This window comes from Anoplolepis gracilipes, chromosome 14 (assembly GCF_047496725.1).
Source record: "Anoplolepis gracilipes chromosome 14, ASM4749672v1, whole genome shotgun sequence".
Lineage (NCBI taxonomy): Eukaryota > Metazoa > Arthropoda > Insecta > Hymenoptera > Formicidae > Anoplolepis > Anoplolepis gracilipes.
This window is the reverse complement of record NC_132983.1, coordinates 10,580,409-10,596,729: the sequence shown is the minus strand read 5'-3', so window position 1 is coordinate 10,596,729 and position 16,321 is coordinate 10,580,409. Positions and strand designations below refer to the sequence as shown.

Sequence of the window (16,321 nt, the reverse complement as noted above, 5' to 3'; positions counted from 1 at the left end):
CCTCCGTGAACAAAGGGGGACCAGAAATTATGAAAGCCCTCTTCGTCGGTGCATTCAAGGTCGATGTATGTGCAACTAGCACCACTAGGTAAGAATATCTTGGTTTCCATCGTGTCGATCTTGACAATGGTCCGTTTGAACGTTATGTGCAAGTACACGTTTATGACGCGTTTTGTTTTCAGGTCGTCTGATGGCAGGTTGTGGGCGCTGACGGTTTCGGTCGGCGGAATAGTGCGGCTATTCACGCGGTTGGCGGAAAGGCCGTCAAGGGTCTGGTTCCCGAATTGCAGTTTCCCTTGTGCGTGTATGTGCATGCATACAGGAGCAGATACAGATAAGTAATGTCGTTTATTGCTGGTAGGTGTTGTAGATTCCCTCGTGGTGTGGTCCGTGTGGCTGATCACGTAGTCTATCTCTATGCGGCAGCTTAGTACGTCCGCTGTGGTGAGTCTGGGCTTCGCGAGGATCTCCACGCTCACATCTCGGGTGATTGGAAGCTTCCCGTGTAATCGACAGGCGTTGTTATCGAGCAGCGAGATTGTGGTCCCGTTGTCGCACGGCGTGTTGCAGTCGTAGCCTACGAGGGCGTTGCAGTCCTGGGTTGCCAGATACGCTAGGAAGACGATCAGTGGGGCCATTGTGAACTCTATGTTGATTCTGCTTAAGAGAAAAATGTAGAACAGTACGTTCCGGTCTGAACCAGAAAATGGAGAAGATAACTGAGTAATCCAATCTGAAACAGAAGAAAGGTAGTCATCCTGGTTCGCCGTAGTGGGCTTTCCGTAGTCTATTGACGTGCACTATTCGCGTTGATTTATTAATTTGAATTCGCACGTTTTCGTGGTCGAGGATTTCGATAATGCGGTACGGGCCGTGATATTCTTTTCCGAATTTATCTGTTTTACTCTCGTTTAATAGAAAGACGTTATCGTTTGCGTTGAAAGTCGTCGGGTTTACGCGTTTGTCGTAGTAATTTTTGGAGCGCTCTTTAGCCCTAATGAGATTAGCTCTAGCGACTTCCTGTATATCACAGATTTTTTCGAACAGGTTTGTTAAGTAGGAGTGATATGTTTCAGGATCTTCTTCGGGGTTGTGTCCCGATGGAACTCTGGCGACACGTCCGAAGATCAATTCGTGAGGTGTGTACCCGGTACCTTCGTGTACTGAGGTATTATACGAAAAACTGGCACGCTCAATGAGGTCGTCCCATGCTTCTTCCTTATTGACGAAGCACTTCAGGTATTCCATTAGAACGAGGTGCGACCTTTCGAGTGACCCATTAGATTGTGGATGGTGAGCAGTCGTTCGGAAGTGTTGGATACGGAACTTTTTGGTTACGCTTTTCATGAGTACACCGGTAAAGTTCGTCCCTTGGTCGGTGAGTATGCTTCGGGGGCATCCAAAACGACAGATAAAATAGTGGATAAAGGCGTTCGCCGTGGTTTCGCCTCTAGCGTCTGGTAGTGGTGCGTATACTGAGTATTTTGTGAGGAGATCTTGCATCGTTAGAACGTATGAGTTGCCGCTAGGAGTGGTTCTGAGTGGTCCTACTATGTCGAGAGCCACTTTGTCGAAGGCGCGTCCAGGTGTGTCGGTCAATATCATTGGTTGTCGAGTCTTCCTTCTGACTAGTTTCATAGATTGACACGTTCGACAATTCCTGATGTAGTTTAATATATCGCCTTTCATTTTGTTCCATGTAAACCTTTGTTTAATTCGCTGGTACGTCTTCGTGACGCCCTTGTGTCCACCGACGGCAGATTCGTGATTTTCGCGGATTATCGCTGTACGGTCCTCTACCGGAGGGGTGACGGTTGGTCCATGACATATGCTGATGGTGACGGGCCTTTCGGAGAGTATCGCTTGCAGTGTCTGTAAGACTCGATCCCATGGTATCGTGTCGAGGCTGGGTGTCTCTCGTATGCTAACAGTATGTAGTTGTAATTCCGTCATCACGTCGAGGGTTGATCTGAAACATTCCTTTAAGATTTCTTCGTCCAATAATGTTGTTCTTTTCTCTTTTGCAGGTAGTACTATAATGTGTCGTCCCGCGTCTATGGATGGATAGACTCGCGCTCTTCCGAGCATTAAGTCGTCTAGCGGAGGTAGGTATCCATCTTGCTGTAATTCCATAGCTCCTTTATCGAAGGGGTGTTTATCAACGGTGACCAGTATGATTGTGTTATCGTTGCAATTCAGTAATGGTATGTTGCGTTTTTTTATACGGCATCTTGTGCTATGGGTGGTTATTAATTCTGGTCTCATTTGCAGAGTTTCTTCTTCGGGAAGAATTTCCAAGGTATCGAATTCCTTATCGCTGTTGTCGTCAACAGTGGTTTCGTCCGGCGGTTCTGTCACGGGGTCGGGTGGAGGTTCTGGGGGTATAGAAGGTAAGTGTGATATTGTTTTTCCTCGTGACTGAAATTGCGCTACGTTATCGACGCGTTCATTGTTCGTCTGTTCGTCAAGGAGGTCCAAGAGTCCTTTCGTAATTAACGGTGGTGATTGTTGGTTATTCGTGAAACGTGGGGAAGGTGAAGGATGGGAAGATGTGGGGGGAGGTGGACCGGATGATAGAGGTTTACTGTCGAATATTTCCTCAGAAGAGTCGGAAGCTACAACATACGGCCGTGAGGTGATTATTTCACTCTCGACCGTAGACCTTCTGGTAGGTACTTTCCGACGCCTTTCATCATCAGAACTGTCATCGTCAGTGCTTGTAATTAGGTCTCGTACTTTCTGAGGGAGACGTATGCGTTTTTTTTCGATCGGGAGAATGGAAACAGTAGCGGTTATAGGATTTCTGGACAGGGCATCGGCATTTTTGTTCGTGACACCTGTCTTGTATGCGACTGTATATTCGTATTCTTCGAGTTTCAGGCGCCATCGCATAAGGCGAGAGGTCGGGTCCTTCACTCGGTTTAACCAGGCGAGCGGTTGGTGATCCGTCACGAGCGTAAACTTGCGCCCGTAGAGGTAAGGTCTGAAGTGTCCGACGCAATAAATTATGGCTAGCAGCTCTTTCTCTGTTGTCGAGTAGTTCCTTTCGGCTGAATTGAGTACTCTGGACGTATACGCGATTGGCAAGTCATGGCCGATTGTTCCTTGGCTTAGGACTCCAGCGATAGCGTAGTCAGATGCGTCCGTAGTGAGCAGGAATTCTCGCGTGAAATCCGGGAATTGCAGTACCGGTTCTTCGCAGAGTCGTCTTCGAAGAGTCTCAAAAGCGTGTTGTGTATTTTCGTTCCATGAGAAGGTACTGTTTTTCTTCAGGAGGTCCGACATTGGTTTAGCTATTCCTGAAAAATCGGGGATGAAGCGGCGGTAGTAGCCTGATAAGCCTAGAAATTGTCGTACGTTTTTCAGACTCCTTGGAACTGGAAAGTCTTTAACAGCTGAGACTTTCTGGGGGTCAGGGCGTACGCCAGTATCTGTAATTACGTGCCCGAGATAGACGACTTCATGTCGCAAAAACTCACATTTATCTGGTTGTAAAGTGAGATTGGCGGTTTTTAAACGTTTCATTAATTTATCCATTTTAATGTCATGTTCCCGTAACGAGCTTGCGTATATCACTATGTCGTCCATGTACACCAAAAGTTCTATACCTTGCAATCCGGTCAATATTTGGTCCATTAATCGTTGGAAAGTGGCCGGTGCGTTTCTGAGTCCGAATGGCATCCTGGAGAATTGGTAATGGCCATGTGGTGTAGAGAAAGCTGTTTTGTGCGCATCCTTGGGATCCATTGGGATTTGATGGAACCCACTGGCGAGGTCGAGGACGGAGAAATATTTTGCACTGCCCAACTGGTCGAGGATATCGCTGATATTTGGCAGAGGGTAGGCGTCTCCTAGCGTTTTTTCGTTGAGCCTTCTGTAATCGATGACCATTCGCCATCTCCTGTTTCCAGTTGAGTCCGGTTTCTTCGGAACGATCCAGACGGGGGAACTGTACGGTGAAGTGGATGGTGTCACTATATTTTTCTGAAGGAGCTCGTTGACCTGTTTATTTATTTCTTCTCGATGTATTGGCGGAAATCTATACTGCTTCGTGTGTATAGGTATCTCGTCCGAAGTGATTATTTTATGGGTGATTGTTGAAGTTTGGTCCAGATATTCTCCTGGTACGTAGAATCTGTCATTGTGTCGTTTTATTAGTTCAAAAATATTCTCTTTTTCTAGGTCGTTAAGATGATCGAGGCGCAAGAGTCGTATTATTTGAGTAATTCTGTCCGGTGTAGAGTCTTCCTTATGATTGTGTTCGCGCTGGGTGAGTATCTCGGGTGAGTTCCTTAAGTTTTTCCAATGTATCTTCTCGTTTACCATATTAACTATTTGCATTTTGTGTATGTCGTTGTATTTCGCAAGATTAGATGCACGCTGATCGATGAGAGTGAAATGATGTATATTATTATTTGTTTCAGGTTGCTTATTTGTAGCTACGCACAAAGGGGGTGAGTCATCCGCTTTTGCGGGGTTTAGAGGAAAGTAAGGAAGAGCAATTATAGAAGATTGACCGCCTGGGCCGAGACCAGAGGAAGGGGTTCGCACCGACGCGAGAGCGGCATCGTCGTTCGCCGGCGGAGATAAGGATCCCCTTTCTGTGTAAGTAATGTGAGAATGATTTGTGATAATAGTATTAGAATCAAGGGACGTGTGCGTAGAAACGATTGTAGCTTGAAGTGTTGCATTTTTTGTAGGAAGGGATGGGGGATAATCGGGAGAGGTATTGGGATGTCGACCTAGGTCGACGCCGCACCTTGGTGCGACAAGGGGAAGGCAGTGCTCCTGCCCGTAGAGATGATAGTCGGGATCGACGTTTTGTGTTGGTGTATTAAGAAGAGGAAGAGAGGGGGTAAATGTATTTTGGTTTTGTAGCGTATTTTGTTTGTTAAATGATGAGTTTGATTGTTTGTTGTTTTCAATGTGTATCTTGGTCTTTGTGTTATTGTGTAGTTTGTTTGGTTGTTTATTTTTGCATGTAGTAAAATTATCTTGACTTGTTGCAGGTGCAGTGCGTGCTTCTTGGGTGCGAAGGCTTTTGCTCGCTTGAATTTTGACGGGACTATTGCCCGATGGGCTAGAGGGTTGCCTCAGAGGCTCCCTGGAAGGGGGGTCCTGTGATATTTTTGTTACTTCTGTTAGCGTAACGGTAGGTATTATAATTTCTACTTCTTCGTCTAATGTATTCGTGATGCCGATATATGCCTTGTCGTTGATACACGTGACAAGTGCATCTCCGGCGAAGACCGCGTCGCGGGCGCGTATCGGGGCGAGATAACCCGTTTTAATTTCCGGATTAGCTATGCGGACCGTGATTCCCAGCTTCATACGTGAGGGTATGACAATGGACTCCTTGTCCTTGAATGGAAACGCGCAGTCGCGCCACGTGATTAACTTATTACCGTAATTAATGCACGCGTTATGTTCAGTGAAGAACGACGAACCTAATATGCCCTGTGTGATTATAGGGAATTCGTCGGCTACCACGTGGAAAACTACTGGGGTTTCCGAAACGTATGCTATGGCGGATCCCAGAGTGGTGACAACATTTTCGGTGATACCCGTTAATTGGATAGTCTCCTTGTTGTTGATTTGAATATCGGATTTAATGCAACCTTTCTTTATTATATTAGGCTGTGCTCCTGTATCGAGCATGAAGGCTGTTGGTCCTCGGAAAGACGGTGATGCGAGCTCGACGGCCGGTACGTTTCCGTCGTCTCCTCGGAGGACGTGAAGGGATCTGGTTTCCCTTCCATGCAGAGGGTGGAGCGGATTTGGAAAGGGCCTCGGGACGCTCCGTTGACCGAGACCTCTGTTCGGTTTCCCGAATTTCGCGGAGGTGGATTATTCATATTACTATTAGCGTGCGTATTATGAGAGTTATTGGAATAATTATTATTATTATTGTTATTGTACTTTTCGCGATACTGTCGTTTACGGCACTCGTGTATGAGGTGTCCGATCTTTTGGCAGTACCCGCAAATTTTTCGTTCGTGTGCATTCCCGGGACCGGGCGGCGTATTCGCTACCGCAGTCTGATCGCGTTGGAGAATTTGCGTCACGGGGGCCGGTGCAGCGTTACTATTGTGATTATTGTTACCGTTCGCGTTTCGAGTGCTCTTGTATCTTATCTCCTCTCTTTCTAGGCGTTTATTAATTGTGACCACTTTAGAGCAGGCGTCGGGGAGGCTACTATATCCTTCAGCGCGAAGTTCTATTCTATATTCGCGTGGAAGTCCTTCGTAAAACGCTTCTAACGCGAAACCTTCTATTCCGGCAATCTCATTTTCGGATAACGGTCTACCGAGTTGGACTTGATCTCCTTCAATTATGGCCGTTTTCAGATCCTTAACACGCCCGATGTAGTCAAGTATGTGCTCGTTCGGCTTTTTGTATGCCATGCTTAATTGTCCGCGATAATAGTTCGAGCTTCTAGCGGGACCGAAAGTTCGCCTGAGGCAGTCGAGAAATTTTTCCACGGTCGGGTGGATTTCATCCTCTACGGCTAAATATGCGTGGTGCGTTAATTTATTTCGTAGCATACGGACAAATAATGCTTCGTCTACCAACGGTACCGATTCTTTTGCCCTTTTGCATGCCCTAGCGAATTGTAGCACGGGGATGTTATGCCCGTCGTATTTCGGCACCAGTTCGAGAGCGTCGCGCAGATATGATTTCGGATATCCCATAGGATAATGAGAACCGTCGATTCCGGCGGCTGAGGTCGTGGGCTTGATATCGTTATACGAGGCGTTCGACATGTTAAACGATGGAGGCGCGTTATTTGTTACGTCCGCTGGGCTCGAGGCCTGCAAACCGGGTAGATTTTTAGCGAACGCGCGCATCATGTTTTCCAACATTTCAGTTCGGATTTTTAATTCTCTTTCTTTTTCGCGTAGATCTCTAAAAGCTTCCTCATGGTTTTCGCGTTCTATGTTTCCCGAGAGATCATCGGATTGAGCCATATTTAAAGGTAAGTATTTATTATCGATGGTATAGCAGGACTCGCGGTTGCGAACGATTGTGCGTATATAATTTCTTTTTGTTGCGGGTATGCGAAAGCGGAATCGCGTACAATCACCAGTTATCACGATTATGAACAGGTAATTATCACCTAAGAGGTTAGTGGTTAAATTAGTTTGGATACATATAACATGGATACATATATTTTACGAAGAATTTTGAAGTAGTATTAAGGTATAAGGATTGATGGACAACGACCGATTTGTTTATTTATTGAGGTTTGAAAAGACTTTAATTGTAACTTTACTTTTAATTTCCTTCGAGACTAGTAAAAGAAATAATTCGCGATGATGATTTTAAGAAAGAAAGATTTTCTTGAGAAAATGTACTCGTTTTCGATAACGAAGAATAGTAACTTTTATTTTTGCACTGATTTTTAGCGGTAATATCCCACCGCTGTCACCAGTTGTTACATCCCACCGCTGTCACCAGTTGTTACATCCCACCGCTGTCACCAGTTGTTACGTCCCACCGCTGTCACCAGTTGTTACGTCCTCTGCGTTCGCGAGCGAGGTGCGGTTACGATCTCTTTCCTTGAGTGATTTTAGCTTGTTATATAGATTTACTTTATATTTTTGTTATACCGGGTGGTGGTTAATTCTCGATGCGTGTGTCTATGGTGATGTGTACGTGTATGTTTGTGTTTAGTAAGAGTGATGACGACGAGGTGGAGTGAACATTGGTTTATATTATCGCTATTACTTAATTTACGTTATTCTATTGACGCATACTTAATATTATGTTTCCTTTTTATTTTTCAGATACTGCAACTAGAGTGACAAAACTAAATGGGTAATTATAATAAAATTAAGATGTTCGACCGACTTGGTGGGTCGTTTCTCTTCTCTTTTTCAGGTGCTGAGGAGGCGGACCAGAAGGTGATATACCGGGTGGCCGGAAAATAGGTGAGAATTTTCATTGGACAATTAATTAATTATTTTCCTTCATTTTTAGGTAGGTGATAGGGGAGAACCAGTGATGGGGATAAAACAGGAAAAAAAAAGGAAGAAAAAGAAAAAAAAAAAGGAAAAGGATGTTTTAGCCGGAAACATAATAAAAGGTATTTATCGGCTTAATCTATTTTTGATAATAACTATATATATATATATGTATATATAAAAAGAAAAGGAAAGTAAAAGAATTTTATAGGTGCTTAACGCTTACTATGTCTACTTAACAGGTGACGTATGGAGTCAACGGACGGCGACTGGTGTCAAGCGGAGGCGCTGGACGTGACAACATCTAGCCCAATAGTAAATATATGATGAGCCCAAACAATAAAGCCTAAAAATCCAATTGCTATAAGAGCATAAATTATTCCTAAGGCACCAAAGGTTTCTTTTTTTCTTCTCTCATTTATGATAATATGGGAAATTAGCCCAAATCCTGGGAGAATAAGAATATAAACTTTGGGGTGACCAAAGAATCAAAATAAATGTTGATAAAGAATAGGATCACCCCCTCCTGACGGATCAAAAAATGAAGTATTTAAATTTCGGTCTGTTAAAAGTATTGTGATTGCTCCGGCTAAAATTGGGAGGGATAAAAGTAAGAGAATTGCTGTAATGAGAATTGATCAAACTAGAAAAGGTATTTTATCAGTTGCGAGATTTTTATGATGTATATTTAAGATTGTAGAAATAAAATTAATAGCCCCTAGAATAGAAGATATTCCGGCAATATGAAGAGAAAAAATTGTTAAATCTACTGAAGGACCATTGTGAAATGCATTAGAGGCTAAAGGGGGATAAATTGTTCATCCAGTCCCAGTTCCATCATTAATAAAATTACTTAATAAAAGTAGAGAGAGTGAGGGGGTAGAAGTCAAAAACTTATATTATTTATTTGAGGGTAGGCTATATCAGGTGAACCAAGTATTAGAGGGAAAAGAAAATTTCCAAATCCCCCAATTATAAATGGCATAACTATAAAGAAAATTATAATAAATGCGTGTCTAGTAACTATTGAATTATAAATTTGATCATTATTAATTAGTGCATTAGATGATCCTAATTTTAAACGAATAATTATTCTTATAGAAGATCCGATTATCCCAGCCCAAATTGCAAATAAAAAATATAGAATGCCAATATCTTTGTGATTAGTTGAATAAAGTCACTTATTCATAGTATATTTTTATTGATAATAAAATTATTTACTAAGTTTAAGTGAGATAATAATAGATATCATATCTGATTTAAGTAATAAATTGTAAATTTATTTAAGAAAATTTTAATTTTCTGATATTACATTAAATGTGTTATAAAAATATAAATTTTTTTATATATTTTATAGTTTAACTAATAAAAATATTAAATTGCAAATTTAAAGAAATTTTTAATAAAAAATTAAAATATTAAAATTTTTAAGATTTAAAAATTTTTAAAAATTTTATTGTGTAAACTTTGAAAATTTAAAGTTTATAAATTTAACTTAAAATCTTAATATTTAAAATTTATTGATTAAGTAGGGTGAAAATTATATATCTAATTTTAAAAAATTGTATACAAACTAAATTGAAATTATAATTAATGAAAAGATTAAGCTTAAAATCATGAAAAAAATAAATAATCTATATGAGTGAAAAAATTTATATATGTATATTGGTTTATTAAAAAGCTTAATTATAATTAAATAAAAACATATTATTAGATTTATTAAATTAATATAAACATAAATTAAAATGAAAGAATTTAAAATCATTAAAATAAAAATAAAATAAAAATTTGAATTTAATAAAAAAATATAGATTATAGTTCATTTAAAAATAAAAAACGTTAGTGGGGGAATTCTGGCTAAATTAAAAATTAATAATAAACAAATTAAATTAAAATTAATTGAAGGAAAGTTATTACTTAAAGAAAATCTAAATGAAATTTTAAAATATATAAAAATTATAATAATAATTAATGGGATAAATGTATAGAATATTAAATATGAAAATCAGATTAGGGTTTTAAAATAAATTAAAATTAATATTCATCCGGTTAATTGAAGAAAACATTTGGTTAATTGAAGAAAATCTTAATAAAATTTTAAAATTTATTGAATTAATTATTTTAAAGGCAGAAATAAATGCAGTTAAATGATGTTAAAATTATAAAATATAATAAAAAAATTGGAGGGTTAATAAGTGAAATTATGTATAAAGGAATAATTTTTTGAATTGTTTAAAAAATAAATAATGAATATCAATCTAAAAAAATAGCTACAGAAGGGATTCATGAATGAAATGGGGGGATCCCTAATTTAATTATAATAGAGATAAAAAAAATGATTAAAATAAAATTTATTTGTATATATATAAAATTATTAATAATTAAAGTTAACATTATTATTAAGGAAGCTAAAGCTTGAATGAGATAATATAAAAAAATAATTTTTTTATTTTTTAATTTAATTGATAAAAAACAAATAAATAAAAAATTATTAATTTCCATAATAATACAAATTATTAATAAATCGTATAAAAATAAAGAAATAAAAGAAAAATAAATTAAATAAGACATTAAAAAAAATTTTATGAATAAATTATGATGCATATAAATAAAATTAATTTTTTAGTTGTATTAAACTTTGAATAAATATTAAATATTAATATTATATTTTAATGTATTATGAAGCATAAAAATTTTTGAAATTTTTTGAGATAGTTTAAATCTATTAAATATAAAAAAATTAATTTAAATGAAAACATATATAAATTATGTATGATTTATTCTATCAAAATAATCCTTTTATCAGGCATATCATTAAATAAATTTTTAGTTATTAATAAAATTTAAATAGCAAAAATAATTAATTAAATAAGAGAAAGATAAAATTTTTATATTTAGGGTATGAACCTAAAAGCTTAGAGAATTAGCTTACTTACTTTAATTAAATAAATATAAATTAGTATAATATTTTTGAAAATTGACTATTAATCATTAGTTAAAATTAAATATGATAAGTAAATTTAATTTAAAAAAAGGTTATAAGTAAATTTAAATAAATAATTTAAATAAATAATTTAAATTTGTATTAGTAAAAATAATAAAAGAATTTATTAAAATTATAGTAGTTATAAAGATTAATTAATAAATTAAATAATAAAATATTATAAATAAAATTATTATAAAAATTGATTTTTTTAAAATAATTAGTTATTATAGAATTAAAAAAGTATAATTAGTTAAAATAAAATTCAGAGGGAGAGAGTAATTTTATTTAAATTTAATAATTGACTATTTTAATTATATGTATTTATAAAAAAAAATATATTATTAAAATTAAAATTAAAAAACTTATCTATAAATAAAATAATTAATAATAATTAAAAATCTTATTTATATAAATTTAAGGAGAGTATTTTATAGAAAGTAAAAAAAATTAAAAATTTAAGTTTTTATTTATATATACATTAATATTATTTAATAATTATTATTTAATGTTAATAAAATATTTTAATTATTTTTATAAATATATAATTAATTATATATATTTAAAATATTTAATTAACATTAATTATTTAATATTAATTAATTAAAACTTATTAATCATTATTTTTAATTTAAAATATTAAAAACCTAAAATATAGAAAAAAAAAATTATTTATTAATAAAATATTTTAATATATTTAAATAATTATTAATAATTAATAATAATGATAATAATATAAAAAAGGGGGGGGGAATATTATTTAATTTTTTTTTTATGTATATTATAAATTAAATTTTATATTCATATTAAATTTAAATTTAAATTATTTTTATAATTTGTTTTTAATAATTAATAAATATAATTACAAAATTAATTTTTTTTTTAAATTTATTTTATAATTTAAAGTATAAATAAAATTTTAAAAAATTATATAAAATTTAAATAATTTAATAATACATAAATTAGTATTTATAATAATTAATTAAATAAAAATTTATAATAGAAAATTATAATTTATTATTAATAAATAAAGTGCCAGCAATTGCGGTTTATACTTTAAATAAAAATAAATTTAAATAATTATATATAAATATATAATATATAAATAAATAAATATATTTAACTAATTTATTTTTTTATGGTGAAATATGAATAGATATTAAAAGTTAAATAATTTTATTTAAATTAATAATAAAATTAAAAAAATTTATATAATAAATTAGGATTAGATACCCTATTATTTAAATGAAAATAAAATATAATTAAATATTAAATGTTAATCATTAAAAATAAAAAATTTGGCGGTATTTTATGATTTAGAGGAACTTGTTGATTAATTTGATAATCCACGAATAGAATTACTTAATTTAATTTTTATATATTGTTGTTGAAAAATTATATTAAAAGATTAATAATTTAAAAATTTAATTATAATTATAATTCAAATCAAAATGTAGAATAGTTAAGATTTAAATGAGTTACATTTAATTTAATTAATTGAAATAAATTTTTAAAGTTTTATAAATATTGAATTTAATTGTAAAGTTAAAAAAATATTTAAATTGAATTTTAATTAAAATATGTACAAATTGCCCGTCATTTTCATTAATAAAAATTTATGGAAAAAGTCGTAACAAAGTAAATATATTGGAAAATGTATTTAGAATAAAAAAAAATTTTAGTTTAAATAAAAATTTTTCATTTACATTGAAAAGATTAATTAAAAATTATTAAAATTTTATTATAATTAATAAATAAATTATTAATAATAAATAAATATAAGAAAAAATATTATAAATTATTAAATAAAATTATATTAAAAAAAAAAAAAGTTTTAGTAAAAAATTTTAAAATAATTATTTTAATTTTAATGATAATGTAATGTAAATGAAAATAAAAAAATTTTTAAAAGTAATTTTAGTTAAATGTACCTTTTGTATCAGGGTTTATTAAAAAAAATTAATGATAAATAAATTTCTCGAAAGAAAAAGAGTTAAATAAATAAATAAAATTTAATATAAAAAAATTATTTTTAATATTTATTTAGAGAAGATACTTTAATCAATTTTTTTGATATCTAATTTTTTTTTTTATATAAATTTAATTTAGATATAAATTTAAATATGTAAATTTTTATTAAAGTTTAAAATAATTTTTATTTACAATAAATATATTGATTTATATTAAAAATTTATGGGATAATCTATAAATTAATTTTAAAATTTAAAAAATTTATTAATATTATTTATAAAAATTTTATAAAAATGGTTTTAAAATTTAAAATTTTTTGAAAAAATTTAATAATTTATTTATTTTAGCATAGTTTAATTATAATTTTAAAATTAAAATAAATTTAATAAATTAAAAAAATATTTTTATTAATTTAAATTAAAAATAATAACAAACAAATTAAATTAAAATTAATTGAAGGAAAGTTATTACTTAAAGAAAATCTAAATGAAATTTTAAAATATATAAAAATTATAATAATAATTAATGGGATAAGTGTATAGAATATTAAATATGAAAATCAGATTAAGGTTTTAAAATAAATTAAAATTAATATTTATCCGGTTAATCGAAGAAAACATTTGGTTAATTGAAGAAAATCTTAATAAAATTTTAAAATTTATTGAATTAATTATTTTAAAGGCGGAGATAAATGCAGATGTTAAAATTATAAAATATAGTAAAAAAATTGGAGGGTTAATAAGTGAAATTATGTATAAAGGAATAATTTTTTGAATTGTTAAAAAAATAAATAATGAATATCAATCTAAAAAAATAGCTACAGAAGGGATTCATGAATAAAATGGGGGGATCTCTAATTTAATTATAATAGAGATAAAAAAATTGATTATAATAAAATTTATTTGTATATATATATAAAATTATTAATAATTAAAGTTAACATTATTATTAAGGAAGCTAAAGCTTGAATGAGATAATATAAAAAAATAATTTTTTTATTTTTTAATTTAATTGATAAAAAACTAATGAATAAAAAATTATTAATTTCCATAATAATACAAATTATTAATAAATCGTATAAAAATAAAGAAATAAAAGAAAAATAAATTAAATAAGACATTAAAAAAAATTTTATGAATAAATTATGATGCATATAAATAAAATTAATTTTTTAGTTGTATTAAACTTTGAATAAATGTTGAATATTAATATTATATTTTAATGTATTATGAAGCATAAAAATTTTTGAAATTTTTTGAGATAGTTTAAATCTATTAAATATCAAAAAATTAATTTAAATGAAAACATATATAAATTATGTATGATTTATTCTATCAAAATAATCCTTTTATCAGGCATATCATTAATAAATAAATTTTTAGTTATTAATAAAATTTAAATAGCAAAAATAATTAATTAAATAAGAGAAAGATAAAATTTCTATATTTAGGGTATGAACCTAAAAGCTTAGAGAATTAGCTTACTTACTTTAATTAAATAAATATAAATTAGTATAATATTTTTGAAAATTGACTATTAATCATTAGTTAAAATTAAATATGATAAGTAAATTTAATTTAAAAAAAGGTTATAATTAAATTTAAATAAATAATTTAAATTAAATTTGTATTAGTAAAAATAATAAAAGAATTTATTAAAATTAAAGTAGTTATAAAGATTAATTAATAAATTAAATAATAAAATATTATAAATAAAATTATTATAAAAATTGATTTTTTAAAAATAATTAGTTATTATAGAATTAAAAAAGTATAATTAGTTAAAATAAAATTCAGAGGGAGAGAGTAATTTTATTTAAATTTAATAATTGACTATTTTAATTATATGTATTTATAAAAAAAAAATATATTATTAAAATTAAAAATAAAAAACTTATCTATAAATAAAATAATTAATAATAATTAAAAATCTTATTTATATAAATTTAAGGAGAGTATTTTATAAAAAGTAAAAAAAATTAAAAATTTAAGTTTTTATTTATATATACATTAATATTATTTAATAATTATTATTTAATGTTAATAAAATATTTTAATTATTTTTATAAATATATAATTAATTATATATATTTAAAATATTTAATTAACATTAATTATTTAATATTAATTAATTAAAACTTATTAATCATTATTTTTAATTTAAAATATTAAAAACCTAAAATATAGAAAAAAAAATTATTTATTAATAAAATATTTTAATATATTTAAATAATTATTAATAATTAATAATAATGATAATAATATAAAAAAGGGGGGGGGAATATTATTTAATTTTTTTTTTATGTATATTATAAATTAAATTTTATATTCATATTAAATTTAATTTTAAATTATTTTTATAATTTGTTTTTAATAATTAATAAATATAATTACAAAATTAATTTTTTTTTTAAATTTATTTTATAATTTAAAGTATAAATAAAATTTTAAAAAATTATATAAAATTTAAATAATTTAATAATATATAAATTAGTATTTATAATAATTAATTAAATAAAAATTTATAATAGAAAATTATAATTTATTATTAATAAATAAAGTGCCAGCAATTGCGGTTTATACTTTAAATAAAAATAAATTTAAATAATTATATATAAATATAAAATATATAAGTAAATAAATATATTTAACTAATTTATTTTTTTATGGTGAAATATGAATAGATATTAAAAGTTAAATAATTTTATTTAAATTAATAATAAAATTAAAAAAATTTATATAATAAATTAGGATTAGATACCCTATTATTTAAATGAAAATAAAATATAATTAAATATTAAATGTTAATCATTAAAAATAAAAAATTTGGCGGTATTTTATGATTTAGAGGAACTTGTTGATTAATTTGATAATCCACGAATAGAATTACTTAATTTAATTTTTATATATTGTTGTTGAAAAATTATATTAAAAGATTAATAATTTAAAAATTTAATTATAATTATAATTCAAATCAAAATGTAGAATAGTTAAGATTTAAATGAGTTACATTTAATTTAATTAATTGAAATAAATTTTTAAAGTTTTATAAATATTGAATTTAATTGTAAAGTTAAAAAAATATTTAAATTGAATTTTAATTAAAATATGTACAAATTGCCCGTCATTTTCATTAATAAAAATTTATGGAAAAAGTCGTAACAAAGTAAATATATTGGAAAATGTATTTAGAATAAAAAAAAATTTTAGTTTAAATAAAAATTTTTCATTTACATTGAAAAGATTAATTAAAAATTATTAAAATTTTATTATAATTAATAAATAAATTATTAATAATAAATAAATATAAGAAAAAATATTATAAATTATTAAATAAAATTATATTAAAAAAAAAAAAAGTTTTAGTAAAAAATTTTAAAATAATTATTTTAATTTTAATGATA

The 16,321-nt window shown here is 29.1% G+C and overlaps 1 pseudogene; it reads right to left on the bottom strand.

The window, feature by feature from the left end:
• Positions 1-8,452: 8,452 nt before the first annotated feature.
• On the bottom strand, positions 8,453-9,129 carry LOC140672948 (cytochrome c oxidase subunit 1-like; annotated as a pseudogene).
• Positions 9,130-16,321: the final 7,192 nt, after the last annotated feature.